Source organism: Strigops habroptila, chromosome Z, assembly GCF_004027225.2.
Source record: "Strigops habroptila isolate Jane chromosome Z, bStrHab1.2.pri, whole genome shotgun sequence".
Classification (NCBI taxonomy): domain Eukaryota; kingdom Metazoa; phylum Chordata; class Aves; order Psittaciformes; family Psittacidae; genus Strigops; species Strigops habroptila.
Genome location: NC_044302.2, coordinates 97,384,165 through 97,412,016, shown reverse-complemented (window position 1 = coordinate 97,412,016; position 27,852 = coordinate 97,384,165). Strand labels below are relative to the sequence as shown.

Genomic DNA, 27,852 nt, shown 5'->3' with positions numbered 1-27,852 from the left:
GGGACTCTATCTGGGAGGCCAGGTCTAATGGAGGCTGGTGGAGCTGGTCTGACAAGAGGAAGAGCTGTTTTGGTAGGAGGCTTGCCAGGCTGGTCAAGAAAGCTTTAATCTTGATGTGTTGGGGGAGGAGGGCATTGATCCATCCTAACACTCTCGGTCAGTTGCCAGCACCTACAAGTGCTTGGAGCGATGTAGAGATATTTCAGGTGCTCCAGCCATTGAGTTGGCTTCATTTGGAGCTTGGCTCAGATGCCTCTATACAAACGCCCATAGTATGGGGAACAAACAAAAGGAATTAGAGATGCATGCAAGGCTACGGGGATATGATGTCATTGGTGTTACAGAAACATGGTGGGATGGCTCCTATGGCTGGAGTGTTGGAATGGAAGGTTAAAGGCTCTTTAGAAAAGACAGGCCCGGCAGATGGGGAGGGGGCATTGCTATCTATGTCAGTGATAGTCTGGAGAGTATGGAACTCTGTCTTGGGATGGGTGATGAGTCAACAGAGTGTTTGTGGGTCAGGGTCAAAGGGAGAACAGCGATGAGGGACATTACTGTGGAGATTTGTTACAGGCCACCTGATCAAGAGGATTCTGCTGATGAAGCGCTCTACAGACAGATAGGAGCAGCCTCACACTCGCAGGCCCTTGTCCTCATGGGGGACTTCAGCCATCCTGACATCTGTTGGAGGGATGGTACGGCCCGGCAGAAGCAATCCAGGAAATTCCTCGATTGTGTGGAAGACAACTTCCTCTTTCAAGCAATAGAGGAGCCGACGAGGAGAGGTGCCATGCTTGACCTTGTGCTTACCAACAGGGAGGGACTGGTTGAAAATGTGACGCTCCAGGGCAGCCTTGGCTGTAGCGGTCACGGCGTGGTCGAGTTTGAGATCCTCAGGACAGCGAGAAGAGCATCCAGCAAGCTCACTGCCCTGGACTTCAAAAGAGCAGACTTTGGCCTCTTCAGGAACCTGCTTAGTAAGGATCCATGGGATATAGTCCTAGAAGGCAGAGGTGCCCAAGACTGCTGGTTGATATTCAAGGATCACCTGCTACACGCTCAGGAGAGTTGCATCCCGACTAGAAGGAAGTGTGGCAGGAGGGCCAGGAGATCTCCATGGATGGATAAGGAGCTGCTGAGGAAACTTAGTGGAAAAAAAGAAGCTTAAAGAAGGTGGAAGCAAGGACGGGCAGCCTGGGAAGAATACAGGAACTTTGTCTGGGAAGCTAGGGACCAGGTTAGGAAAGCTAAGGCCCAGTTAGAATTAAATCTGGCAAGGGATGTGAAAGATAACAGGAAAGGCTTCTATAGGTAGGTAGCAAATAAAAGACAGACTAGGGACAAAGTGGGCCCTCTCCGGCAGCTATGGGGAGAACTGGCTGCTGTGGATTTGGAGAAGGCTGAGGTGCTTAATGGCTTTTTTGTCTCAGTCTTCACTAGCAAATGCTCTGACCACATCACCCAGGTCTTGAAAGGTAGGTGCAGGGACTGTGAGAATGAAGACCTTAGGCCCACTGTAGGAGAGGATCAGGTTCCAGACCATCTTAAGAACCTGAATGTGCACAAGGCCATGGGACCTGATGAAATCCATCCGCGGATCCTGACGGAGCTGGTGAATGAAGTTGCTAAGCCACTGTCCATCATATTTGAAAAATCATGGCAGTCAGGTAAAGTTCCCAGTGACTGGAAGGAGGGTAATATAACCCCCATTTTCAAGAAGGGGAAAATGGAAGACCTGGGGAACTACAGAGCAGCCAGTCTCACCTCTGTGCCTGGCAAAATCTTGGAGCAGATTCTCCTGGAAAGCATGCTAAGGCACATGAAAAGCAATGAGGTGGTTGGTGACAGCCAACATGGTTTTACTAAGGGGAAATGCTGCCTGACCAATTCAGTGGCCTTCTATGATGGGGCTACGGAACTGATGGACAGTGGCAGAGCAGTTGACGCCATCTACCTGGGCTTGTGCAAAGCGTTCGACACTGTCCCACATAACATCCTTGTCTCTAAATTGGAGAGACATCAATTTGATAGATGGACCACTCAGTGGATAAAGAACTGGCTGGGTGGCCGCATGCAAAGAATTGTGGTAAACGGTTCTATGTCCAGTTGGACAACAGTAACGAGTGGTGTCCCTCAGGGATCGGTGTTGGAACCTGTCCTGTTCAACATCTTTGTCGGCGACATGGACTGTGGGATTGAGCGCTCCCTCAGCAAGTTTGCTGACGACACCAAGCTGTGTGGTTCGGTTGATACGCTGGAGGGAAGGGATGCCATCCAGAGGGACCTTGACACTCTTGTGAGGTGGGCCGATGCCAACCTTATGAAGTTTAACCAAGCCAAGTGCAAGGTCCTGCACCTGGGTCGGGACAATCCCAGGCACAGCTACACGTTGGGCAGAGAAGAGATTCAGAGCAGCCCTGCGGAGAAGGACTTGGTGGTGGTGGTTGATGAGAAGCTTAACATGAGCCAAGAGTGCCCACTTGCAACCCAGAAAGCCAACAGTATCCTGGGCTGCATCAAAAAAAGCGTGACCAGCAGGTCAAAGGAGGTGATCCTGCCCCTCTACTCTGCTCTTGTGAGACCTCACTTGGAGTATTGTGTACAGTTCTGGTGTCCTCAACATAAAAAGGACATGGAGCTGTTGGAGCAAGTCCAGAGGAGGGCCACGAGGATGATAAGAGGGCTGGAGCACCTCCCGTATGAAGGCAGGCTGAGAAAGTTGGGGCTGTTCAGCCTGGAGAAGAGAAGGCTGCGTGGAGACCTCATAGCAGCCTTCCAGTATCCTCTAAGGATGCTGGGGAGGGACTCTTCCTTAGGGACTGTAGTGGTAGGACAGGCAGTAATGGGTTCAAACTTAAACAGGGGAAGTTTAGATTGGCTATAAGGAAGAAGTTCTTTACAGTGAGGGTGGTGAGGCACTGGAATGGGTTGCCCAAGGAAGTTGTGAATGCTCGATTCCTGGCGATGTTCAAGGCCAGGTTGGACAGAGCCTTGGGCGACATGGTTTAGTGCGAGGTGTCCCTGCCCATGGCAGGGGGGTTGGAACTAGATGATCTTAAGGTCCTTTCCAACCCTAACTACTCTATGATTCTATGATTCTATAACTCTTTTTCTTCTGGGCGTACTGATTAGATGTCTATGATATAGTGGATTTCTTGTGCTGGTCCTAATGTGTTTCTGGGCTTATCACCTAATCCACATTCCCCATGCTGTTAGTGACCACAACGCTGAACAATCGCTATTGCAATGCCAAGCACATGTTTCTTAATTATAAGAAGCTTAAAGAGAGAAAGCTGATTAAAGCTTTGCTTTAAAAGACCTTATGCTTCACATAATACAGCCACTATCGTAGAATCATAGGATGGTGTGAGTTGGAATGGGCTTTAAATCCCATCTAGTTCCACCACCACTGCCATGGGCAGGGACACCTTCCACTAGACCAGGTTGCTCGAAGCATGCTATCAAGTATGCAGTTAGTGTGGGTGGTTTTATTACAGTATGGAGATAGGTGTAAAGGAAGGTCCTTACTAAGACTGGTTATTGTAGGACAGGGAGACTACAGGACATGATGTATGCATGGCTAGGTGGCTACACAGCCTCTCTACTGCTGCTGTGTATATCCTTTCATGTAGTGCTCTGACTAATGGTTCTCTACCCATAAACGCCCAAAGGGTTCTAAAGGCCATGGGGTGGAGAGGAATTATTAGTAAAAGTAATTCATAAAGGCTGTGTTTGCAGGTCATTTATCAGAAGTCTCTGAATGGTAACTGAAGTCTCTAAGTGGGAAGTGAAATGGGGAGATTTAACAGGATCTTTAGCCAAAAGTTTCATCATGGGCTTAGGGGTTTGCAAGATTTCACTGTCAGAAGCATGCTCAAAAGTTCCAGGGATTTTTTTCAGCAGCATGAGTAACTTCCAGTAATTTCTGGAAGTCCCATACTGATCTCTTCTTGCCCATAAATATCATATAATATATCGTATATCATATATCGTATATCGTATATCATACATCATATCATCACCACACCTACTGATTCTCTTGGGAAGACCAGCCTCACTTTCAGAAATGCCTGAAGTCTTCTTTTCATGCTTTTTCATGGGTTTTGTGTTCCCATGGTTTATATTCCCTTGCAACAAATACAAGGAAAACTTAAACTTATCTTAAAAAGCATCTGTATATCAATAGGCATGTATGCAAATGAGAGAACTAGTAGAGAGAGTGTTCTGCTCTTGAAATACAGCCATGCATTAGGTGGACGATGGGTACTAACTAGAAGTTAATAGCAATGCATGCAATAATTTAAATCAGCAAGTCAAAAAATGGTGTGGTTTAAAACCGCAGGAGGAGAACTTCTGCGGAGGCTTTAGAGAGGTTGGTGTCTATAATCAAAGCTGACTACATTGTGTATACTTCATCAGCAGTAAACCCTTCCCTTGGGTTGTTCATTCATTGCTAGGGTAACTTTACTGCAGGTACAACAGTTTTTCTGGGTTTACCATCGATATATTTTAGAAAATTAGGTCTTGCACCACCTCTGTACCATGTTTTTTGTTTCCTGGGGAGCGGGGTTTAGTAACTCTAATGATACTGTGCTTATACAAAGAACTATATAAGTGCTTTGAGATAAACCACACAACCACCAGTTGGAAATCAAAGCTTCTCTCAAACACATATCTGTTTGTAGTGGTTTCTTTCCTTCATCTTCCTTCCCTGACATCCTCCTACCATCAGCTGGCTCATCCCCAAAGCACAGAAAGTTGGTTTTGTTGGAAACATATTGATTTAATTTCTTACCTGTGAAATCAAAGCTTATAATGAATCAGTCTGCAAGCTGTGCTCCCTAACAAACAACATCCCTGCCAAACACAAGATTCAGCCAGAAATCAAATTTCTAAGTGTTACTGTTTACTAAGAAAAAGCATCAGGTCATTTTTATTCCCAAAAGATTCTATAAAGCCTCAGTTTGAGTTCTATTTAATAAAAATAAGATGGTGGGGGTCAGGGGGAAATAATTCAAATCTCCTAATGCTGTTCAGGCTTATTGGCTTTGAACAGAATTAATTTCATGTTATGGATTTCTATCTTTGCCCTTCACTTGGTACAATACATTAGGAAACAAACACTAGGTAGTAATTTAACCATACTGTTAAGCATATTTTTAATAGGCAAGTGGCCAGATAATATTTTGTCAGCTAGTTTTAAAAAAGACTCTTATGAATTAAATGCGACCAGTTTTTCTAGGACACATTCAAATGCCCTTTTTAGATGTATAAAGGATTTTTACCGTTGCTATTATTTCCTACCTTAAGCTTCTTACAGTCAGTAAGTGTACACTTTTCTAATCTGACACCACCTCTAAAGAGTACTGAAGAATTATTCTATTTTTAACTGTAGGAAACAAAATCTCAAACAAGTTGAAGCCCAGATCCTCAAGACTATTTTGACAGTTAAATCCCTTAGATTTCAAGGGAAATCTTAGAAGGCTGAGGAGTTGGGTCCAGGTGATTTGTGCAGTTACAGAAGAAATATGTGGCAGGGAAGCTGTTGAACTGTAGCCACCTTAGATCTATACCATTTCCTAACCTCAGGATGATCCTTTTCCTGATTGTTGAATAATCCTTTGCTCTAAGGACAAAAATCATAATGAAGTACTCTATTTTTATTTTTTATTGTATTTTTTTCTGAAGTGACAAATCATAGAATCATTGAATGGTTTGGGTTGGAAGGGACCTTCAAAGATCATCTTGCGATGAGCAGAAACATCTTCAACTAGACCAGGTTGTCCAGAACCACACCCAACCTGGCCTTGAATATCTCCAGGGATGGTGCATCTACTACCTCTCTAATGGTCATATAGCTTTGACTTGGAAGTTCAGGAATGGAAAAAGCAAATATCGAATATTGTTAAGATTCTTTCAGCTCTCTTTTTAATGCATAGAGGAGAAGTTTGTGGATGGTCATGACTGAAGGCAACAGAAAGCATTGTTTTTCCTGGGCTACGAGTTTGCTTCCAGACTTGGGTCCTGAGCTCTTCAGTCAAAAGCATGATAAAACTAATCTACAACATTAAGGAGCAACAGAAACAGTTTCATTTTTATTTATTTCGTGTATTCCTAACACCAATTTAACCACATATATTTTCTTATGGATGCCCTTTAGAAGATGTCTAGAAATCTCGGGGAAGTTCTGAAGTTCATGGATTTGGAGCCAACTGAACTTTTGCAGTACTAAGCCCAAACAATAATTCCCAGAAATTAGCTATTCAGCCACTTCAGCAGTGTGGGCTTCCTCTACTATGTCAAGAAGGACACTCAAACACAGAGCACTCATGTAGGTAACTTGCAAGGAAAGCACAGCTGTAACATAAATCCAGCCAATTGGAAACCACAAGGATGTCCAGGACTTCAGATCCTTTAAGGACTACTGCTATGGATCTCATTAGCAATGCAAGAAATAGCTGTGGTTTAATGGCTAGACTAAGACCCGCTATGTGACTGTATATACTCGACAGGCTCTTTCTCAAACTGCTCATCTATTTGTATTGCCTGTTAATGTCAGAATCCTTCTTCATCAGCTCAGATCTTATGTATGTGCTTAACTTTCTGAACTCTGAGCAGTCCCACTGATTTCAGCATAGCTAACTCTGGTGCAAAATTAAACGTAGACATAAATCATTGCAAGACTGAGCCCAGAGTACAGTGTGGTGAATAGTTTTTCTTCAGGAAAACATTTATTTCCTGAAGGCACTATTTCAGCTTAAAGTTTTCACATATTTGTGTTGTACTTAGTGAGTCAGTTGGGAAACAGTGTTGAAGGACGACTGGAGATGCCCAAAATACACATTACTAAATACAATATTTCAATCTGTGGAAATAGACCCGCAAAGGAATTTAGATGCCACGACAATGTCTAAGAAAGAAATGTCAAAGAAATTTGTACTTTTCCATCCAAATAAGCAGAGTAATCATCTGGGAAGAAGGAGATTGGAGTTTAAATTTCCTCTTTGCTTGAAAGTGCGAAATTGAATTTCAGTTTCCAACATCTTTAAAAAAGAATGTCTTAGACAATGGACTGTGCAATCTGGAAAGTTTGCTCAAGGCCAGGTTTGTGAACCCAGTCCTCTGGCGATTTTAGTGCTCCCTTTGAAATGTTAAATATATGTTAAAAATGACTAATTAAAAAAAAAAAATTAAAAAAATATCATATTTTCAGTGAGATTAAAAGCAATGTCATGGCATTTTACTTAATCACATTTTGTGCTGTGGCTGAAGCAAACAATAACAAATTATTCCCAAAGATCTAGCTATGACAGCGGTGACTCACAAACAGGACTTTAAGGTTCTCCCATTGTCTAAATATTAAATATTTATTATAGCTCTAAAATTTTACATTCATTGTACTACTTGTTTGTTTTACCTGTCCTCCAGGGACTGAGAAGATTCTGTATTTGCTTCCCCTTTCCAGCACATCAAACCTTTTTCTATAATATCCCTATTAAACCATATGTCTCCCCATTTTCCTGTAGATTGTCACTGAGTCATATCGGTATCAGTGCAGAAACTCCAGCTGAGTCTCACTAATATCAGTCAGAAAAAGGATAGGAAAACATTGCCAAACCCCAGATTTCTTAAAAATACTGCAGTTAACAAGGCTGTCCTTAGTTGGGTCACTCATGCTGAATTGCAGCTTCCTTTCTGCATTTGCATGTTGATTGTCAATACTTTCTTATCTGTCTGTATAGCATGTTGCTGGCGTGACACAAATAAAAGAGTTAATGAATAAATAATAGCAATCAATAGAAACAAACATAGAATTGACTGGCCTTTGCATTGTTCTCACTGAATGAGATGCCAAAACTAATCAAGCAGCATAAATTATAAAATTTAAGAATTTCAACATTAGGAAGTCATTGTTTTAATATTTTAAGAAATCTGCAGTGTGAATAAGGTAATGTGCTGGCTATAAAACATTTAGATGGGTTTGTTTTGCCCCCACTGGAGTCAGCAATAAGCCTCCTGGTGCAGAATGCCGTCCAAGATCTTCCAAAATGGTTTCTACAAAATAAAATGCTTCAGTCTTTTTTTTTTACCTAAAGAAATTCTGTTCTCAAAGGGGGTAGTGTATCACAGGAAACCAGTTTAACCCAGTTTGTCAAGGACCCAATGACTCAAGAGACATGTACTGGTCAACAGAGGCTTTCTGCATGTGGTAGAATGCTGAAATTCTCCTACTGGAAGCAGTTATTATTGAAATAATATTGAAATAACTGTTTTTAGCAGATGCATTACTTCTTCTCTAGGTGCCTTTAAACATTTCTACCCCTCTTGAATCTTTATATCACCTCTTCTTCTTATCCCTTTCAGATATATCTATGGAGAAGTCCTGTTTCTATTCGTGATACTTTCCAGAAGTCAGTTTTAATTCGGTGATACGGGTACTTCTCACAGTTTCCTTGTGTCCTTCCTATCTCTTGTGACCCATTGGCCATATATTTACATGCCAGGAGAAATCCCACTGAGAACTGCAATAGTAATGGAAGAATTTTGTTGCATCCAGCACAAAGGAAGTATGATGTCCAGCCTTACCATCATAAAGATACATTTTAAAAACTGAAAAATCAACAAAAAAACCCACCTCAAACAAAAAACCCAAAACATAATAGCATTGCATGAGTAATAACAATGATCACAGGTAAAGTGGAGGGTGCCTGCAACTCCTCTTCCCCACTGGATGCCAAATCATGTTTTATTAGACGAAGGCTCCAGTAGACAAAACCAAAACAAGAATGTAAGGGGCCACGTTGCACCCATGTGTAATGGTAGTGCCATACGATAATTTGCACTATTTGTATATTGAGATAATAATACCATGGCGTGTTGTTCCATAGCTGAATGCATATCTATTGTTAAGTAACTGACGACAAAGGCTGGCACATTATTAAAGGCTGAACTGAGTTCAGAATTTAATATTCCCCTCACATTTCAAGCAATTTTCAATGTCCACAACTGTCATCTAACATTGTTTCCAAGTTGCAATTCAGTGGGAGAAAAACAGCTATCCATGTAGGACTTTACAGTGACACATTTGTTATGTTATTTATCTTAAGTGCAAAGACAGGAATGAACCGACTTCCAGCTTCCTAATTCAGAACTGAACATAATAGAAATCAAAGGGAGAAAAGAAAGGGACAACATCTTTCCATGAATGTACGTAATGGAATATCATGTGGAACTGCTTTTGCCAAAATTACTCTCCATGGTTCCCTCCAAATGGACTTATCATGATGTAAATCAGGAGCTTCATTAAGTGAATCATAGAATCATAGACTGCTAAGGGTTGTAAAGGACCTTAAGATCATCTAACTGTAACCCCCTGCCATGGGCAGGGACACTTCACACTACACCAAGCCCTGTCCAACCTGGCCTTGAACACTGACAGGGATGGGGCAGCCCCAGCTTCTCTGGGCAACCTGTGCCAGCACCTCACCACCTTCACAGGGAAGAACTTCTTTACATACAACCTAAATCTCCTCTGTTTAATTTTGAACCCATTACTCCTTGTCCTATTGGCCCAAACAGCTGTTAAACAGATCTGAACAAGGCACAGTGTCACTGTGAGGGATCTGTCATGTGTATCCTTTCCATGATTATAATGATGGGACAAAAACTTGAACCTTTCAAATCTGAAATGTTTCTCCTCCAAGGCAGCTGTTGACACTGTATTTTTTTAAAGTATTCTCCCCTTTTCCTTTCAGTGTTTTGGCTTGCCCCACCCACCCTCACAAGGAGTCCCTGCACACAATTTCATGGAACTTCCAAACATTTCCTGTGGAGCAAAAAACCAAACTTTCTGAACTCCACTTTGCTTCAGGGCATCTAATCATGAAAGTTATGTGTGCTGTTAAAGATTGGCTTTCAAATCATGGAACCAGGCCTTTAGGAATACTTTCTCTCTCTTTTTCTTTTTTTTTTCCTTTTCCTTTTCATAAGAAGTTTCAGAGCTGCAGAGCCTCAAGCCAAAAGAAATAGTTGTACAGGCAAGTTTTCTATACTGAATCCAAGAGAACAAGAGGCATGCTGGGGTGCTTGCTGGGGGCTATCTCACCCTCCCGCATCCGCATGCCTCCCACTGGGCTCCATGTAGCTGATATGAAAATGAGTACATGAACTCCTGAGTGAACTTTCAAATTGGCCCCACTTCGTCCTCTCACCTTGACAGTTTCAGACATGTTTGTGTTGTGCGAGAATGTCTTTCCAGCCATTTTTCACCCTTCTAAAATAAAATTACATAAATATATGAAAATGAATCAGCTGGAAAGGCACAACCAGTAACAACTGAATATGATGGTCCCAAAGCACTAGTTATCACTGCCTCTCTCACGGGATTATGTTTTTCATCTAACTGGAATACAGCAATGGCCTTTCTTATAATTTGTCACTATGGGAATAAGGTGGTCACTGGTCATTGCAGTTCCCAAAGATCGCTCTTCTCAGTTACAAGAACGTTCCCATTATTAAACAGTGGCTTTACTGTACATAATTCAAGAGCACTGTTAGGGTCCTTACTGATAACTATATAGAAAATACAGTTCTTACTCCCAAATTAACAGATAACTACTTTTTCTTGTACACTTTTACATGTGATAGAGTTAGAGAATAATTTTTTGTGTCACAGAAGGCACTAGAAATATATAGAATATTCTCCTTCCTACACTTCAGGGATAAAAAGGATCATTATTCTGTGGTCTTGTCTCCCGCATAAATAAAAGCCAAAGTTGAAATTTTGCATTGTGAGCCCTGAAATGGTAAAATTAAATCAGAGAATATGAATGAATGCTGTCAGATTTCATGTTAAAATGGCTTTTTAAGGACACATGCATGAAGAGAAATGCTTAAACTAAGTGTTTCACGCAGCAAACGTGCTGTTAGACAGAAAACTTCTACTCTGGTACTATTATTATTATTTTAATGCATTGTATATTACAGCACTGCCCCCAGTTGTGCCTTTGTAATAAAAGACAGATTCCCTTTCCCTCTCCCTTCTTGATTTTGAGAGATTGCAAACAAAGGCACTGACCATGCCAAGCTTCACACCCATGGTGAATCTTATGCACTGCGTTTCCTCTGAAACCCATGTCTGCACACAGACTGATGCAGATGAAGCCAAACCTCTGTGCCTGTGCCAATACAAGCACAATGGTACAGTTAGTAGGAGGGTTTAAGTACCTGTTCATGCCTGTGTATAGTATTTTTACATAGAAGTTACAAATGATTTATTTTCTTAGAAGTTAAATAAGGGAAATTCCCTGATTAGTAGTGATCATAGCCAGTTCCTACCTCCACTGAACTGGATACTGGATGGCAAGTGCACGGGTCAGGGTGTGAGATGTCGCTTCATGTTTCCCCATCCCAGTATCTCACAGGGACCAGAGATAAACTTTATTTTATACAGTAAAGAGTCTCACCCCAAAATCACCAGCTAGCAGCAGAACAACAGGAAAAATGCATTTCTTCGGCTCCCAGTGTCCCGCTGTTGACATGGTGGTCTGCCCTGCATGAGTGAGCAGGAGTACAAATATTCCATTTTCTCCTGTGTGCTGAGCTCCGTGTTTAGCTTACCTACACAGAAGGTTTTTCAAATGCACTTGATGGGTATTAACTTGTCGTTCCTTACAACTCTCCAGTCAGATTGCTGAGCAATTATTCACATACTTGCTGTTTTCAGAAACTCAGACAGAGACTCCAAGGACTAAATCAACCTAAGGTGCAGAAATTTGTTCTACCACAACTAATTATCCAATAAAAAATCTCAGTTCACCAATATTTCTGAAAATAGAGTGCTTGGAAAGCCAACCTAACATTTCAGTCTGTTTATAATATAAACCTTCGCTATAGCCAATGTTCTTAAGAGGTTTTTACAGCATGTAGCATGAAGTTTTGGTCTGTAATTACTCCTTTAATCTTTGGTAGGCTTGTTCCTGAGAACAAGTTACACTCCTGCTTTTTACAGGATAAACAGCTCCCAGGAATGCATCAGATTGCCGCAGAGGTCAGAGGGTGCATTTATTGAACACCGCTCTATTTCAGCCTAAATCCTGACTGATCTGGTTTTGCTTAGTGGAACTGTAATTAATATAGCTAATTAGCAATGACCACCCAAAAAAATTTTTGGTTTTTTTTGTTTTCCAGAGAGAATTTACAGAAGTCTTCATTTGTTTCATGTGGCTACACTTCCAACTGGAAGGGTCAGCTGTTTGTAGGGATGTTGTTAAATTCCTATATGTTAATATGAGGATTATTTTAAAGAATGTTAAATATATGTTAATATAGGGATTATATTAAATCTGATAAATGTTCTGATGTTGTCTTTTTTTATTGCCTGATGAATGGTTTGTAGGACTACATAATTTTTCTTTTTTGCTATACATTCAGATCACATCCAGGGGTCAAGCTGGCATTTTGGCTCCTGTTACAAACTCATAATAGGTCCTTAAAGACAACGTATTTTCTCTACTGTCCTGCAGTATGTCAAGAAGCCAGTGGAGATGTTTTTTTCGCAATGACATGCTGTGTTACCACCTCCTGGAAACACTGTTTTCTGGATACACTTGAAACATGTCTTGAGGTCCTGGATAATGTGAGAATGACCTTTTGGTGCAGTTATAGCATTCTCCTGAAAGAATAGAACTCTTTTTTTCACCCTATATCCCCAAATCATCCTTAAGAGAAGATAAACATTAAAGGGAAAAGGGTTATTTATTACTGTACATATTTTACCTTTGATTTAGAAACAGATACCCCAGGTGACAATCGTCCATGTCTTTGCTCTTTCCATCTCAGCTTCCATTCTCAAGTAAAGTATGTACAATTTCCCTCATGGAAGAGGATCCTGATCTGGAGATATACTGCCTTATAGACCTAACCTCTCCTTGGGATTCAGATTCAAAACTCTCCTCATTCAGCAGATTTCTCAGGACTTCAGAAATGCAAATGAGTCTTGATCATGGCAAATTAGAGAGATCTCCTTGCCCACAACATAACTGTTGGAAATTCATTCACCCATTGGAAGGAAAGAAAGTTTTTCTTGCCAGAAAGAAACTCAATCATTTGTACATAACTTGTACATAACTTTTGTTTTCCCTAAATCTCTATTTCATATAAACCCACAGCTGAGCTCTATTTATGCATGCAAGTGAGGCTTCATGCGTGTGGTTAGTTCTTAATTTTTGGACAAGGTTCCTGGGTGCAACTGTAGCTGGATAAGGATTTGACAGCTTTCTGGAATGCAGACACTTCATCCTGTTTTGACCAGTATCTGCCTGTTGTAAAGTTATTGTGCGTCGCTGGAGAGCTACAAATCGGTCACCAAAGGCATACGAACCACACCAGTTTCTAATGTTAAATTGGATTAAGATTTTAAATGGTGCATGGTCACCGCATTGATTTTCTGGAACATGCTAAATTTCATAGAAGAAGAAGAAGAAAGGAAGAGTTGTGAAAAACAAGAAGTTCTTTCTGAGAGGTGGCATATGATAAAAGGAAGAAAGGTAGGACTGTGGAGAACATTGGTCATGTAACTCCATAAAAAGCTGTGGACTATGGCTGAAGGTCTTTTGACTATGACTAGAAGAATGAAAAGAAAAAGAAAAAGAGAAAGTAAGTCTGAGGAAAGAAAAGCAGAAATATAAGGTAATGAAGGATGTATCATGAAAGTGTATATTAATAGTTGCTAGTTGAATTGATTGGCCTAATAGTACTGAAGGCAAAAACTGCTAACCACGAGGACTGGGAGACCAGACTTACTAATACAATGATTCTGCAGTGGTATTCCTTGGGCTACGCAAAGCCACGAGAGTCCTGGAAGTATTTGGCAAATGGCCTGTGCAACTGCACTCGAGAAGAAAACACATTAATTTTATCTTATATAGCTGCACAAGTTGCCTGTGATCAGCTTGTTTGAATGGCTGGGAGTGACTGAGCTCATTTGTATTGTATTCTTCTTCAAATGGGATTTTATCTCCAAGGAGAGTCTTCTCCACAGAGCTATCTGAAATTGTTGTTAGTACTTTGTGCAGCTACTTCTATTCTCAGAAATTGTTCACAAGCTAATATCGATTTCTGAAAATTTATTTATTCATAAGCATTCACTAAGCAGCTTTGACAAATAGTTTCTGGACTATCATTTATTCATAAATAACACCTACTCACCACAAAATGTATATCATGTGTCATGTTTTACTTCAGTCATATGGTATTGCTCCAGTCCCCGGACTGGTCAGTTAAAATGTAACCAGTGACTGGACTAAAGTACAATGGCCAATCTTGAATCACAAACAACATATAAATATTCAGAAAAGCTTCATTTGGAGAACACAAGGGACCTGAAAACCGATTCAGAAGCAGACTGTGGTCATTCGTATACTCATGAATAACCTTACAAGGCCCCAGAGGGTCAGACAAGAAAATCCACATATAAATTTGTGCCTAACCTCATTTTGTTCTTCCAAGGGCTCTATTCTAACACAGAAGGAGAGCAGAATTCACATGCAAGAGTCAGTAGCAAAAATACATACACAGCCTTTGAAACAGAGATGAACACGCAGAGCTATCTCCTTTCCAAAGCAAGTGTCCATCATGCTAGATTTGAGAGCTCTACAGTCAGCTAATGTATCTTTCAGACTACAAAAAATCTTGGAGTATTTTCTTGTCAGCTTCACTGTTTCTACAAAAAAAAGAAAAAAGTAAATTTAATATAGCATAACTTGGAGTCTGTTGAGCTCCCTCTAGGAGCCACGAGCTCTATTTTGAATCTGTTCAGGTAAAAGTGAACTCAAACCTAGGCTTGGCATGGAGCCACATGCTCCGACAACTAGGACTGCTAGCTTCATGTGCAAAGGATGTGCAACATCAACAGCTTTTCCTCCTTTACCTGCCTTTTAAAGACTAGATATAGGAAAAAAAGACTCAGGCATAAGATAGCATTGTGGTACTTTAGAACACCTGCAGAAAGAGAAAATTAGATGCAAGGAAGATTTTTTTGTTTTGGTTTGGTTTGGTTTTTTTTCCCTAAAAAAGTCACTGATGGATTTCAGGCTTACCCAATATTAGCTGGCAGTTCAGAAATTTTCAGAGTTGAAATTTTGACTCTGTTCTGAGGGAAGTCACAACTCAGTATAATTTAGCAGGTTCTATCAAAACAGTGTCTTACAGGCAGGGACGTAGTCAGCGCTCAGCAGACAGCAAATTAAAACCCCACTTATGACAGCACAGTTGGGACCAAACTTCACAAGGGTTGTGGTGATAAGAATATAATAAGGATATGTAGAAAAGAAATATTCTAAACTAATGAGATTAAACAGGGTGAGATCACCCATTGATAAATTCATCCCATGACCAAGAACAATGTAATGGGATTAATGATGAGAATTTGTGATCATAATAAGATGTGGGCTGACGCCTGAGAGAAAGTTCAGTGGTGGCAACAACTGCAGCAAGTCCCCTGTGCAAAGACAACATAATAATGTTTGATTGGCAAAATGCCTTGTGTGAAGAGAAGCCTTTGCTATCATTTTATGGGAAAGCTCTACGGAATTTAATAGACAGCTGTAATCTTCCTACCTTCCTTCCTTCCTTCTTTTTATTATTTCTACCTTTTAACTAGTCAATCTAAATGCAATGGAAAAACTGTATCCATGGCAAAGCCTTTGATATAGCTAAAGCATCCTCCCAAGTAACTGGATATAATATGTAGAACATCTAACGAGGAGGAAGATTTTTGTTATGTGCTCCCTTTGGCCACAGGGTTGCTCTTTTCCTTTGAGGGTTTCACATCAGCATGTCATGGATGTTTTCCTCCCACTGCGTGAGCTGATGTTAATGAGACAGACACAGACTTCATCAACTGGGGACATTTCAAGGAGAAATTCCTTAAGCTGTGTGTTACAGAGAGGTCCATCCTGATCGGGACTGGTCTCAGAGAAATTAATCTCACCTAGATGTGAGCTGGTCACCCTAGGTCGTCTTTGTGGTTAGTGAAGAGAAATAGGGTATTCTGTAGAAATAAACTTCACCACCACCAGAAGATTAATTTAAGATAATATGAATTGTCTTTTAAAACATCCCTCTTTCTCACAACAAAGTGAAAACAGAGGGACTAGTTCAAGCAGACAACTCTATTTATTCAGGTGGTAGTGAAGGACTGTTCTGTATTATGAGTTGACGCTTTTTCCCCAGTGTGCTAGGTAGACTTGATCGATGTGATTAGTATTGTTAGTGGAACTATAGGGGCTTTAGTACCAAAAAAACCCACACAAACTTGAGATTTCTGATTGCAAAATCCTTTTTGGGTCTCTCTGTGAAATGAGATGCTCCCACAAAAGCCCCTTATTTGATTAACTTACCATAAATCTGAAACAGTCTTACAAATATTGGCCAGCTGAACTCAGAGAGATCCTGTAGTGAAGTTGTCCTATTTTATATGCAGGGAAACACACACATCAAAAGATGACATTGTCAGCACTGTGAAATAATTGGTAATAATTATTAAAAAGTTATTTTATTTGGTCTTGTCAGTTAGAAGTAAAAAAAGTAACTATGTGCTGTCCAAAAGCAGGATGAGAAACTCCTGAAAGGCACTGTTTTAATGGAACTCTTTCAGCAAAAAAGCACAGTTACAAGTAACAGTCAGAGAGTGTGTGGAACTACACAGACAGTAAAAGGGGAAAAAAAAAGTCTTGGCAAGTATGTGCTTTGAAGTTTTCCACATAACTACATTTTCATAAAGAGAGGCCATGCACAGACTCTATCGAACCCAAATGGCTAGTCTGAAAAAACACATGTACAGAGAGCTTTCAGGAAGCATGTTTGACTGTTTTTAAGATTATATTTATGTTTATGTTCCTTACGTGTGCTTAAAACTCCACATCTTTTTTATTGGCTTTACTTGATTTAGACCAAACCCAGTTCTTCAAATAATTAACTTTTTTACAACTCAAAAATCCTGTACAGGTACTTGTTTGAGGCTGTTTTTCAGCCTAATCGTATCTAAAATAATCTTAATAATAATCCTAAAGTATTTGCCAATTCTATCATCTATTAACTTTTTATGGTATGCAAACAATTCATGTTTTACTGACATATGCCAAAAACATGTACAGAGGGACTAACTAGGCATGGGAGCAAGGGACTTATCCTTAATTCGTAATTTCCTGTTATTGTAAATTATACCTGCTCTGCATCTTTATGGCCTCCTTCCATCTTGAAATGTAACTATGTTACTTTTCTGTTTAACTTACGCACCTTGAATGTTGTAAAAACTACTGTAGAAGTCAATAAAAAGGCAATAACATTGTGTCAATCAAAAGCAATGGAGCAATCTCTTTTGAGCAAACGATTGGAAAGCTACAGCTAAAATGCAATCACACTATGTTGCAATTGATTAAAGATATGAATCAGATAATTAAAAGTTTTTTTCCAGTTTTAGTTATTACCAGTTGCTTAATTCATAGAGCAGTTACTCTGATCCTATCTAGAGCCCTGTAAAGAGGTTATGGGTACAAGCAGCAATACTGTCCTGTGTTGCTTCCATTAAGTATGGATTACCCATAATCACTCAGCAAATGTTGCCACAATGTAAGTCCATTTCTATTCTATGTGAATACTCAGGTAAGACAATACTCAGTTAAAAACTTTATTTTTCTTTTTTTAATCAGGAACAAGAAAACTGTTGTACTAAAGGTCCGTAGAGCTCAGTATCCCATACCCTGCAGCAAAGCCCTAGGGCAAACCATAATAACAGGGGAAGCCCAAAGTTACCCTTCCCCAATAGGATCATAGTGATGTTCTCAGGGTCCTGTTGTCCCAGTCTTGTACAGGTTTGTCTGTTACAGTCTTTGCTTGGTTTTCGTCTCCTGCATGCACTTAATCACTTTTTGAATCCAGTCTAGCTTACATGTGAGCTTTCAAGCAAATAATAACCGGGGGGGGGGTGGGGGGGTTGGGGGTGGTGGTGTGCTGATTTCAGCCTCTATTGTAGCTTCACCTTTGAAGATAAGATTTCCCACAGGGCCACCAGACTGGATCAGATGTTGAGCAGAGAGAAACCATGGCCTCAGCGATGGGGATATCTAAGAAAAGAAATTGGGTATTTTCAAGGCTAGTGTGGGTGTTTTTATTTCTGCTCTATCAAATTTTTGTATATGTCTGTGATCAAAATAGCTTCTTCAAGGATTCAGACATTCTTTTGGTAAATATGGCAATTTGATTCTAAGCTCATTTAGCACACAGCAGATAAATACGCAATCATAAACTATGTCATCATAAATAAAAGCCTTATTGAGCTTAGGCAGTGAAAACCAATCAATAGAGGACACTCATCGCCAGTGAAAGCAACAGCTAATGCTCTGTGGTTCCTGGTGGATACTCTCTCATTGTATTTTAAAACCACAAGGAATTCCCTGTGCCATCAGCGATGACCACTTTATTGCTGGTGAATTAGGAAATAAGCAGGGCTAAAGGTGCGTTTGAATTCCACAGACTCATTCATTTCGCCCATCTTTCAATGCAGGGATCACCTAGATATCTCATGGGCTTGGATGGGTTCAGAAAAAGAAAAACAGTCTCTTCCTTGAGTTTCAATATACACAATACCAGAGAATTATGTTTTCTGCTCTTCCAACTACAGTGATGCAAATAAGGTTGATTATCACTGAAGAAAAAGGACTGAAGTGATCAGCTGTCACACACTTGTGTCTATCCCTCTGGTTCTTTCAGTCAAAACTCAAAACCCAAAACAAAACCATGATTTTTCCAAAAGTATTACACTTCTTAACATTTCTTAGATTGATATATGCCTTTTTAAAAGAGCAAAATTCTCTATTTCAAAGTAACTCTATTCATTTTTTATGAGACAAGCTTTTTGAAAATGAATGCTTCCAACTTGAAATTAATAATTTTGTCTAAAAAAGCTATTTTAATTAACTTTGAAACCATATAACTCCTCTCCATTTATTTTTTCAAATCATGGTATATTTTTAATGAATCAGAAGTTGTAGCAAACTGAAAACTATGTTAATTTTACATTTTTACTATTTATCCCATGATGAATACTATGCTGACTATCATCAGATGCATTAAATCAAACTCATGCAGTCTAAAAAGTGATCAAACTTCATTTAAGCAATACTTTTTTTTTTTTTTTTAATATTAAAGGGGAGAACTACATTTTCAAATAATTCATTTCTCTCTTGCTTAGTAAATTACTGATTTTGGCTTTCCTTTTGAATGGCTTTCCTTTATCACATCCTTCTGATGTGATAAACATTGTTTTAAATCTTTATACAAATATCGTATATCATCAGCGTGTTATGACAACAAAAAAATACATACCAAGGTAGACCTGAAGAGATGGAATAACACAAAAAACCATTGTGAGGTGCCACAACCACATGCATGTGTGTGTGAAGGTGTATATGTAAAATAGCAAATGGAAATGAAAGTAATACATCCAGGAGGATGACAACAATGCAGAATTATAGAAAGTTTACATTTGGATTAACAGTGAACAAGGAACCTTGGAAATGAGAAAATAATTACTTTCTACTAATAGTAATTCTTCTCACTTGACATTTCGTGCAACCGTAAGTGCATAGCTGTCACAGGTTTACAGAGACAGCTTTCTTACACCCTGCTCGTGTTCAAAAGCTTTCGTTTCATGCACAGCTATTCGTGCCAATGGGAACCACACAGTCAAAAGACAGAAAGAAAAGTGCTGAGGGCAGTAAACACATAGATAATCCTGTCCACCAAACATTTTTGCATTTCCTTTATGCACCATTTATTTCAGACAAAAAAGCTGCTGAGAGATTTACGTCAAAGTGATTTCCACAGCTCAGTTGCTCAAGGCTGGGGAGGTGATTGAAGCGCTGAGCTACGCTTTCCTGGTGACCTGTGCATACCCTTCTTCTGCCATGCTGGGGGTGGGAGATCTCACATACTCTCCCCTAGACAAATTCATTTCTAGCATAAGCTGAGTAGGTTTTGACACCTTGGATAAGGGGAAAGAGCCTATGGTGACTGACAGACGAAGTCTGTCTTTTTTGCCCTTGGACAATGGTAGGACCCCAGCATTAGTTGTCCTTTTGGGCTGTTGTGCCCAAAGTGGGTAGGCTGGGAAGGTGTTCCACTGTCCTTCTCCTTTGCCCTCTGCAAAGAGGGAGAGAAAACAGATACACATAGAACTAAAATGGCCTGATCTTTCACAACACAAACCAAAACATCCATATCCCATTCAAAAACATTCATGCTTGTCATGAAAAAATCCTGAAATGAGTATGGCTGCACTGGGACAAGTGCTCATTCTATCACGTACATTCACAGAGAGTTAGACATGCAACTAATGACCTATAACCATTGAGATTTCACCTAGGTGGCTACAAAGGGTGAGGAATAAATATCACCATTCAGGGACTAACCAGATCCAAACACACAATCTCAGACCAACAGATGCAAAGCAGGGCCAGGGAGACATGGAAGCTGGGATTCTTCTCTCTCTAACATCACAACTAGCACTCCCAGTTGAGAGATTGTTGCCATTCATCCTTCTGTAGGCACACAGTAGGCTACGATCTCTTAGAGTAGGAAACAATCCAGCTCTCATGTGAGCATCATCACATAGGCAACATTGGCCAGTCTACTATAAAACCCTGGCTCAATAATGTACCTGTAGGTAGAACCTAGTATAAGGTTAGTCAAACTAGGCAAGACATACAAATAAAGATATTCAAATGAATTTTTATAGTGATCCATATCATACTTTTTTTCCATAAAACGGCTTTTGTGCACAGCCACATTTGTTTTACAGTGTCTCTCCAGGTTCAATAGAACCACTAGAATGAGATGACCCTGAAAATTTTGCATGAAACTGTTTCCCAGGAGTAGGTGGTTAATTCAGAGTTGAAACCTTAGCTTCTTCTAGTCTCACCAGAATCAGGTAACCTATTTCTATCACTCAATAAAAAATGAGTTCTCCATTCCCAGGAAATATTTCTAGTATGAACTTAGAGAATGAATCACTTTTTTGTGGTTATCAGTAAAAAACCCCAAACAGTCCATTTAAAACCTATTAGCAAGCATAAAAAGGCTAAAAAAGGCATAATTCATGTAATTTCTTTTTCCCTTTCCACATACTTAACAGTGTTTTGGAACATGATGCATAACATACACAGCTCTGATTGTAAAGAGGTAGGTCAACATCCTGTACCAATGGTCTTACACACGAAGTGGGAAAATGAAACTTGAGACTCCAGTTTACCAATAGCTGAGGAAAAAATTAGAGTGCAGAGTTGAAAACTTGTAATCATTATGGCATTTGCATTATGACAAATTAAAAACTGGTTTTCTAGGTTATGAACAGTGCTATAAAGCTGGTATTCTACGCTGTGTATTGCAAGCTCATTTAAAATGTACTCTTCCACGACATGATGAGAACACACATTATAATTAGGAAAGTAACCCAAGCAGAAAATTAGTCTGGAAGACTAGTCTGAGTGTGCTCCTGCAGACAAAGCCATTCTGTGTCTTAACTTTACTGTTTCAGTATAGTGAGAGATCGATGCAGAAGATAAAGCCAAGGACAGATATGGCTTTCTGGGGGAAAAAATACAAATGCTTTGAAAGTATCATCTGTAGTGTTTGTATCTTGAAAACATGCACAAAGCGAAGCCTCACCTGATCCTGTCTTTGCAGAGTCACTCACAGAATAGGTTGTTACAGCTACAATGCACTGTAGCTGTAATCTATGCCTGGATTTTAGTTACCATAACCCTATTCATAGGCAAAAATCCACATTTATGAGCAGAGATAAAGTCTGCTGACCCCACCCTGAACCCAGAGCCTTCTTGCACAAGTAAATGTACATAGCATCAGTAACCAACAAAGAGTTAGCTCTAAAGGTAGTGATCCGAGAGAAAACACAGTTCAAAATTTCATTCTGAAACTAATGGACCAGAAAAGGCAAAAAGTCAAAAAGTCAGAAAGTACTTTCTACTACTAAATGATAAACCAAATAAATGAACTTCACAAACTTGTAAGCAAGCAAGACACATATCTGAAAGCATTGATGTCTGAGGTTTTCTTTTCTAGAAAGGTTTCGTGAGGTTTAAAAGCAAAATAGTTTTGTACAAATCACTTGGTATCTCTGTACTTTATCTAGAGAGACTGGAACAAATCCACTGACTGGAAAATTATACCTACTTTTTAGGTGTCTTGTCTGGTGGGAAGGGGACCTGTATACTAGACACTGGTTATATTACACTCAAAGGATCACAATTTTCTATTAAATCTCATTTGCTTTTCTGTAAGAGTTGATTTTTTTGAGGTAACTGATTCTATTTCATTGTAAGGGCACCCATGACTTTCCAGTACCTTACAGGATTTAGCAGATTTATTCTTATTTAGAAAAAGATTTAAAAAATGAAACCCAAAAACCTACTGAGACAAGGAGCTATATCAACAGTGGACATGAAAAATAATTGTGTTCTGCTATAATGGACCAGATGTTGGCAAAAAAATGCAATGTTTGGCAAGTCTGAAGCTAGGTGAATATCTAAGAGGGCTTTAAAAAGTGGGAATTACGATGTGAGAGACCTTTTTTCTCCAGGGGTGGCCTGCTCTGTGCTTGTCCATGCATGCAGCACTGGTTAAATCTTCAGCAAAACAGGCATTTGCTAGCAGGGTGTGTAAAAGAGTTACCAGTTTGCAGAAAAACACACAACAGCCAATGTGCTGACCACTAAGCCTGGATCTTCTCTGTTACTGTCCATGACCTGGGGCATTTATCACAACTGTTGCAAGTGTTACCCAAAATATTTATCCCGAATATATCCTGGATCTCAAGTGTAACTGCACAATCCAAAGATTTAGTGCACCCAGGCAACTTGAAAATTATTTTCACATCCATTTTTAATTCCTTTTTGGCTGAACTGAACAAAGCAAGAGGGACAGAGGCTGTAATTGAGAGCAGAAATACAGCTAGGAAAGAGTTGCCCTGTTTTTTGTGGGACAAACGTTAATTGACATTTAGGGGAAGTATAAAGACAACAAACCACATTCAACACAACACAGGCTTAGGCCCAAATCCATCATGTTGATCTTGCAAGAACCAAAATTATCTACAGTAGCTCCTGCTGATCACTGGGGCTCTGCCATGTTTATCAAATCTGTGCATTTCATTTCTATCTCCTACTCACAGGCTAGTCGCAGCATCTCACTTCAATGAAATGGTGTTGAGGTTCAACCAGTGGCTGGTGATAGGAATAAGAAATCCAAACCAGGAAGAAGCTCCAGGAAGAGTTGCTTGGAACTAAATGAAAGAGTAGAGTGATTAGGGATAGTTGCTCTTCTCATTTTAAGGTTGAGGTGCATTAAGTTTATTAATTTCACATTAGTTCATATGCTAATTTATTTGTTTATTTTTTTAATGTAGAAATTTTTGTACTGCATCCCATGTGTCCAAGAGGTTGGAAAAAGGGAATTATAACTTCATATACAATGCATGGTCTGAGACAGGGTGAATACATGACTTTAGTGTGCATTTAAATCCAACCCTGGTCAGAACCTTCCTTGGGAGCAATATTTAATACAGGCTTCAATAGTGTGCTTCTCTTCATTTGAAGGTGATTTAAAACCATGTCTGGAGTAGGCTCATGTATATGAATTGTTGTTCAGGGTACTAATACTTCCTGAACTGAGCAGTAAGAAACACAGTTTCCAAAACTAAAAGCAAAACTTAAAGTAATAGCTAATGATTGAAAAGCACATAAACACCTTTGCAGCCAAAGCTCCTCTTTGAAACATCACCACTTGGACATGTGTTGTGAATTTGCAGTGCCCATTTTGAAAACTTCTAGGCATAATATTTTGATAAATATTTATAAAAGAGAAACATTTATAAAAGGAAAGCACTTTCTGTAGAGAAAAAATTTGGAAAGGAATGAAAATTTTTGCTGCTTCTCAGAGCCTTCATGTGGGTTTTAGATTTTATAAAAAGGAAACAATACACAATCATCAAAAACAAAACCAGCAGTGATGATGTAGAAGATTTGGGCAACTGAAAGTTTTATTTTTGATTACTGATTCCCGATTTTTCATTCTTCCCCTACATTTTTTCAGAGAAATGTCTTATGGAAAGTAGCTATATACTATAAGCTAATTTAATTTTAAAACTCTGGTTTGGTGACATTTACAGGATATTTAGCACTTTCCAAAACTGTGATGGTATTTATATTCCTGGATATAGTTTTAGGAACCTAATTTCAAGTTTAAAAATACTGACTCATAAGCTTCTCGAGATGTGTGAGAAATGTCCTTTAGAACATACAAGAATAAAGGTGTTAGGCTAAAAACCTGGTCGTAGAAATAAAAAACCAACAGGAAAGCAGTTAATCTCCTCATGTACAACTGCAACCTCCTTCTGTAAGTTTTCTAACCAAAGGATGTCTTGGGCTGTACAAAGACTTACTGAGTTTAATAGGTCCTCAGTAAGTTCAACTTGAGCATGCACATGCTAGGATGTACCCAACACGGGAGGAACTTGCTTATTAATATTTTATTATTGAACTAGACAATAACACTTTCTGAAAGTTCAGTATTCTATTTACAGCAGTACCCTGAGTCCAAGAAACAGGATATATATTCCCTCTGAAAGGATTTTCTGTGCTGGCAGCTTTCAGAATACCTGGTGCTTGTCATGCAGAGGTGGATTCAGGTGATAACACAATATCTGGTTTTATTACAAACAAAAACCTCAAAGAAAAACTTCAAAGAAAACCCAAACAGAAATACTTTCAGTATTAATTATAGTGGTTGCAACTAAAAAAATAAATAAATATTGAAAGAGTAGCCCTTAGAGTTGCGCTTGCAGAGGGCGAGGCAGACCCAGAGCTGTTATTTGCCAAAAAATATCTCATGATATGAACTTCTTTAGAAATTATTACATTAGTCAGTAGTTTTCTGAAAGCTTGAAAATCACACTGCAAAATTTCTTTTGGTGAATTTTCCATCACTTGGTTAGATTGAAGAAATTAGAAGTGTTCTGCTTTCCTGGGTTTTTTAGCACCTCCTCCGTTCCACCCTCCTACAGATCAAAAATGGTATGATATAGCAAGACTGGCCAGAAGAAAGAGTATGTAGAAGTGTATCTTACAGTCTCAGGCTTTCAAATTCCAAAAGACAGGGCTGAAAGCTCCAGACACACATGCAGCCATGCTGCTAGAATGTGTAGCTCCAAGATTATGTGTAATGCCCAGTTCAGAAATCTTCCCTTAAAGTCCTTTGTCTATGAGGGCCATTCAGTAGTCCTTGTGATTTACCAATGGCCCTACACCTGGATATAGACGCTACCCTTTAATTATGATGCCCTTAAAAATTTGTTTCAACTTTTGGTCAGCCCTGAAATGGTCAGGAAGTTTGGCTAGGTGATTGTTTTAGGTTCCTTCCACCTGAAATATTCTTTCTCTCCTATTCTAGTTGCTAGCCCCAAACTCAGATCAGTACCTTATCAAAGGTTCCCTTCACTAACATATGGAAACAACTCTTCCTCTGGAGCTCCTTGCCCTGGAGGACAGCTCTGGGAACACAGCTTTAAGAGCTATTTGCTGTGGGGATGGGGCGAGGTACCCCAGCCTGATCTGAGAGGTTTTCTTGACCTCCAACTGATATTTTCCCTTATCTCAGTCTCCTGTACTGACATACAGATCTTGCTACATCATTTCTGTCCCTGACCACTATCTGTAGTCTTTGATTTGCTGATTGCCTTATCTCTGCCATAGCCTCATTAACTCAATGCATCCTGCAAGTCTTCCTCCTCCCCTACAAGGATTTCTCAAGACGGTATGTGCCAATACAATGTCCAGGTGTGGCTGAAATGGCCCAGAGATATAGGAAAAGATTAGTTCTATGGTTTACAGCACAATGTTGCATCAAACTGCATTACTCAAAAGTAAATTCCTTTTTGCTTTACTGCACACCAACCTTTGATTGTTTATAGCTAAGCCATTTTTTCCAAAAAAAGAGAGGGAAATGTATCTATAAATTGTTTTACCCCTCTTGTTTGCTAGTCACCACTGTGATTCAGGCACTGTAGCTTTTAACTTATGTTGAAAACCAAAGCATCATGACTGTGTTCGTAACAGCAGCCATTCCTGGGCACAGAGGGAAGGTAGGGGACCACCCTATAACACCAGTCATGCCTGGATTATTATTATTTATTATTATTTTTCTTGGTGTTCAGACACAAGAGCCAAATGAATAAAACATTCTTACTGAAATGTAAAATGGGAAAAAGAAGACTGAAAGGAAAGAAATATTTCTAGGTCTGCGTTGTGTAACACTGGTTTCTAGAGTGTTGCAAATCTACTATTGTCCCTTTAAGAATACTCTTATCTTGGTTTATAAAAGCTAACAGCATTAAAAATACAGTAATTAACATGTTCATAATGTAAATGCTAATCATTTAGTATGTCAAGCATCTTCATCCCCTACTGCATCAATATGAATTATTAAAAGAGACTCTTTAAGACCTTTAAAATCAACTCTCAAAGCATGCACTAAACAACCACAGCATTGGCATACGGGAGCACCAAGTTACAAATTCATGTGTTAGACTGTCTGACACACTCGTTGTCTTTGATGGGAAAAAACAAAGCCAAAAAATCTCCCCTCAAAATTTTATATTCAGAACTGCATAGTCTGCATGCATACGTTAAATGATTTTCTTTTTTTTTTTCTCAGAGATTTTCAAATTTTTTAAACATAAACCTTACAGAGGGGGGAAGGAAAAAAAAAAGGAAAGAGAGAAAAATAATCTATTCAGTTTATGGCGTAAGTTTTTCCCTAACCAAATTGTCTGACAATCCAAAACATTTTTGAAGCAATAAGTATAGCAAGACAATAAAAAAATAAATCTAACAAAGTGAAAGTTAAACGTTCCTAGTTTTAAACCAGTTTCTGTCAAGATTGTTATTGGTCATGAAGAAAGCCGTGTATGTAATTGGAAATTGATTTTAAACATTATAAAGAAAGACTAGCTCTTAAAGTAAAGGTTATTCCCGTGTTTACTGCAGAAAAAACAAAGAAAAAAGGTTTATTCTCAAAATAGAGATGGAAGTATTAGATGGATGCATCTTACCTCACAACAAGCTCACAACACTTCAAGAAAGAGTCATGAAGTCTCTTTCGCGATGTATATATATATGTAAAGACAGCCAAAAGTCTGCATCAGATGGCTGTTTCCTGGTCAACCCATTAAAAGAAGATGGCAGATATGAATTTGTTTTTACAGATACAAAATAAGTGAAGTTTTGCAATCGATTACAAAAAAAAAAAAATCACATGAACAGTGTGTCTCAAATATTTTCCTATCAAATTGCGCAATGCTCATGTTAACATCTTGTTCTACTTGAACAATCAGATAATGGACTGGATGTTAATATGTCAGAGGTTATTCTTGCTTTAGGAAAACCACCTATGCCCATGAATTTAATTGATAGGCATTTTTCATAATGCTATAGTACTTCACTGCAGCTAGACCAGATTTTCACTGGGACTACAAGAGTACAGCCTCCCTGTAGTACATACAGCGAGGTTAACTTATACCAGCTGGGAATTTAGCCCTCATTTTCTATATCTTGATACACCTGATCTCATGTTGAAGTTGAAGTTCTACCTGGGCAATCCAAAATCCCTTTGTTGTGAGAAAGGAGGAAACTAATTTCAGAGGGGTTAAAATTTTACCAAGTTTCTTTACTCAGGAATAATTTATGAGGGGTTACATGTCTGATAGGAGATAAGGACTTA

The 27,852-nt window shown here is 39.3% G+C and overlaps 1 protein-coding gene across 1 annotated transcript in view; it reads right to left on the bottom strand.

Annotated features, from left to right (window-relative positions):
• SLC14A2 (solute carrier family 14 member 2) overlaps positions 1-27,267 on the bottom strand; it is a 352,417-nt gene extending 325,150 nt beyond the window's left edge. Inside the window, exons 1-2 of the mRNA XM_030470582.1 lie at positions 27,185-27,267; positions 23,247-23,359 (exon numbers count right to left, since the gene is read on the bottom strand). The gene's annotated coding sequence lies outside the window, so the exon portion shown is untranslated. The remainder of the gene's footprint in view (positions 1-23,246; positions 23,360-27,184) is intronic.
• Positions 27,268-27,852: the final 585 nt, after the last annotated feature.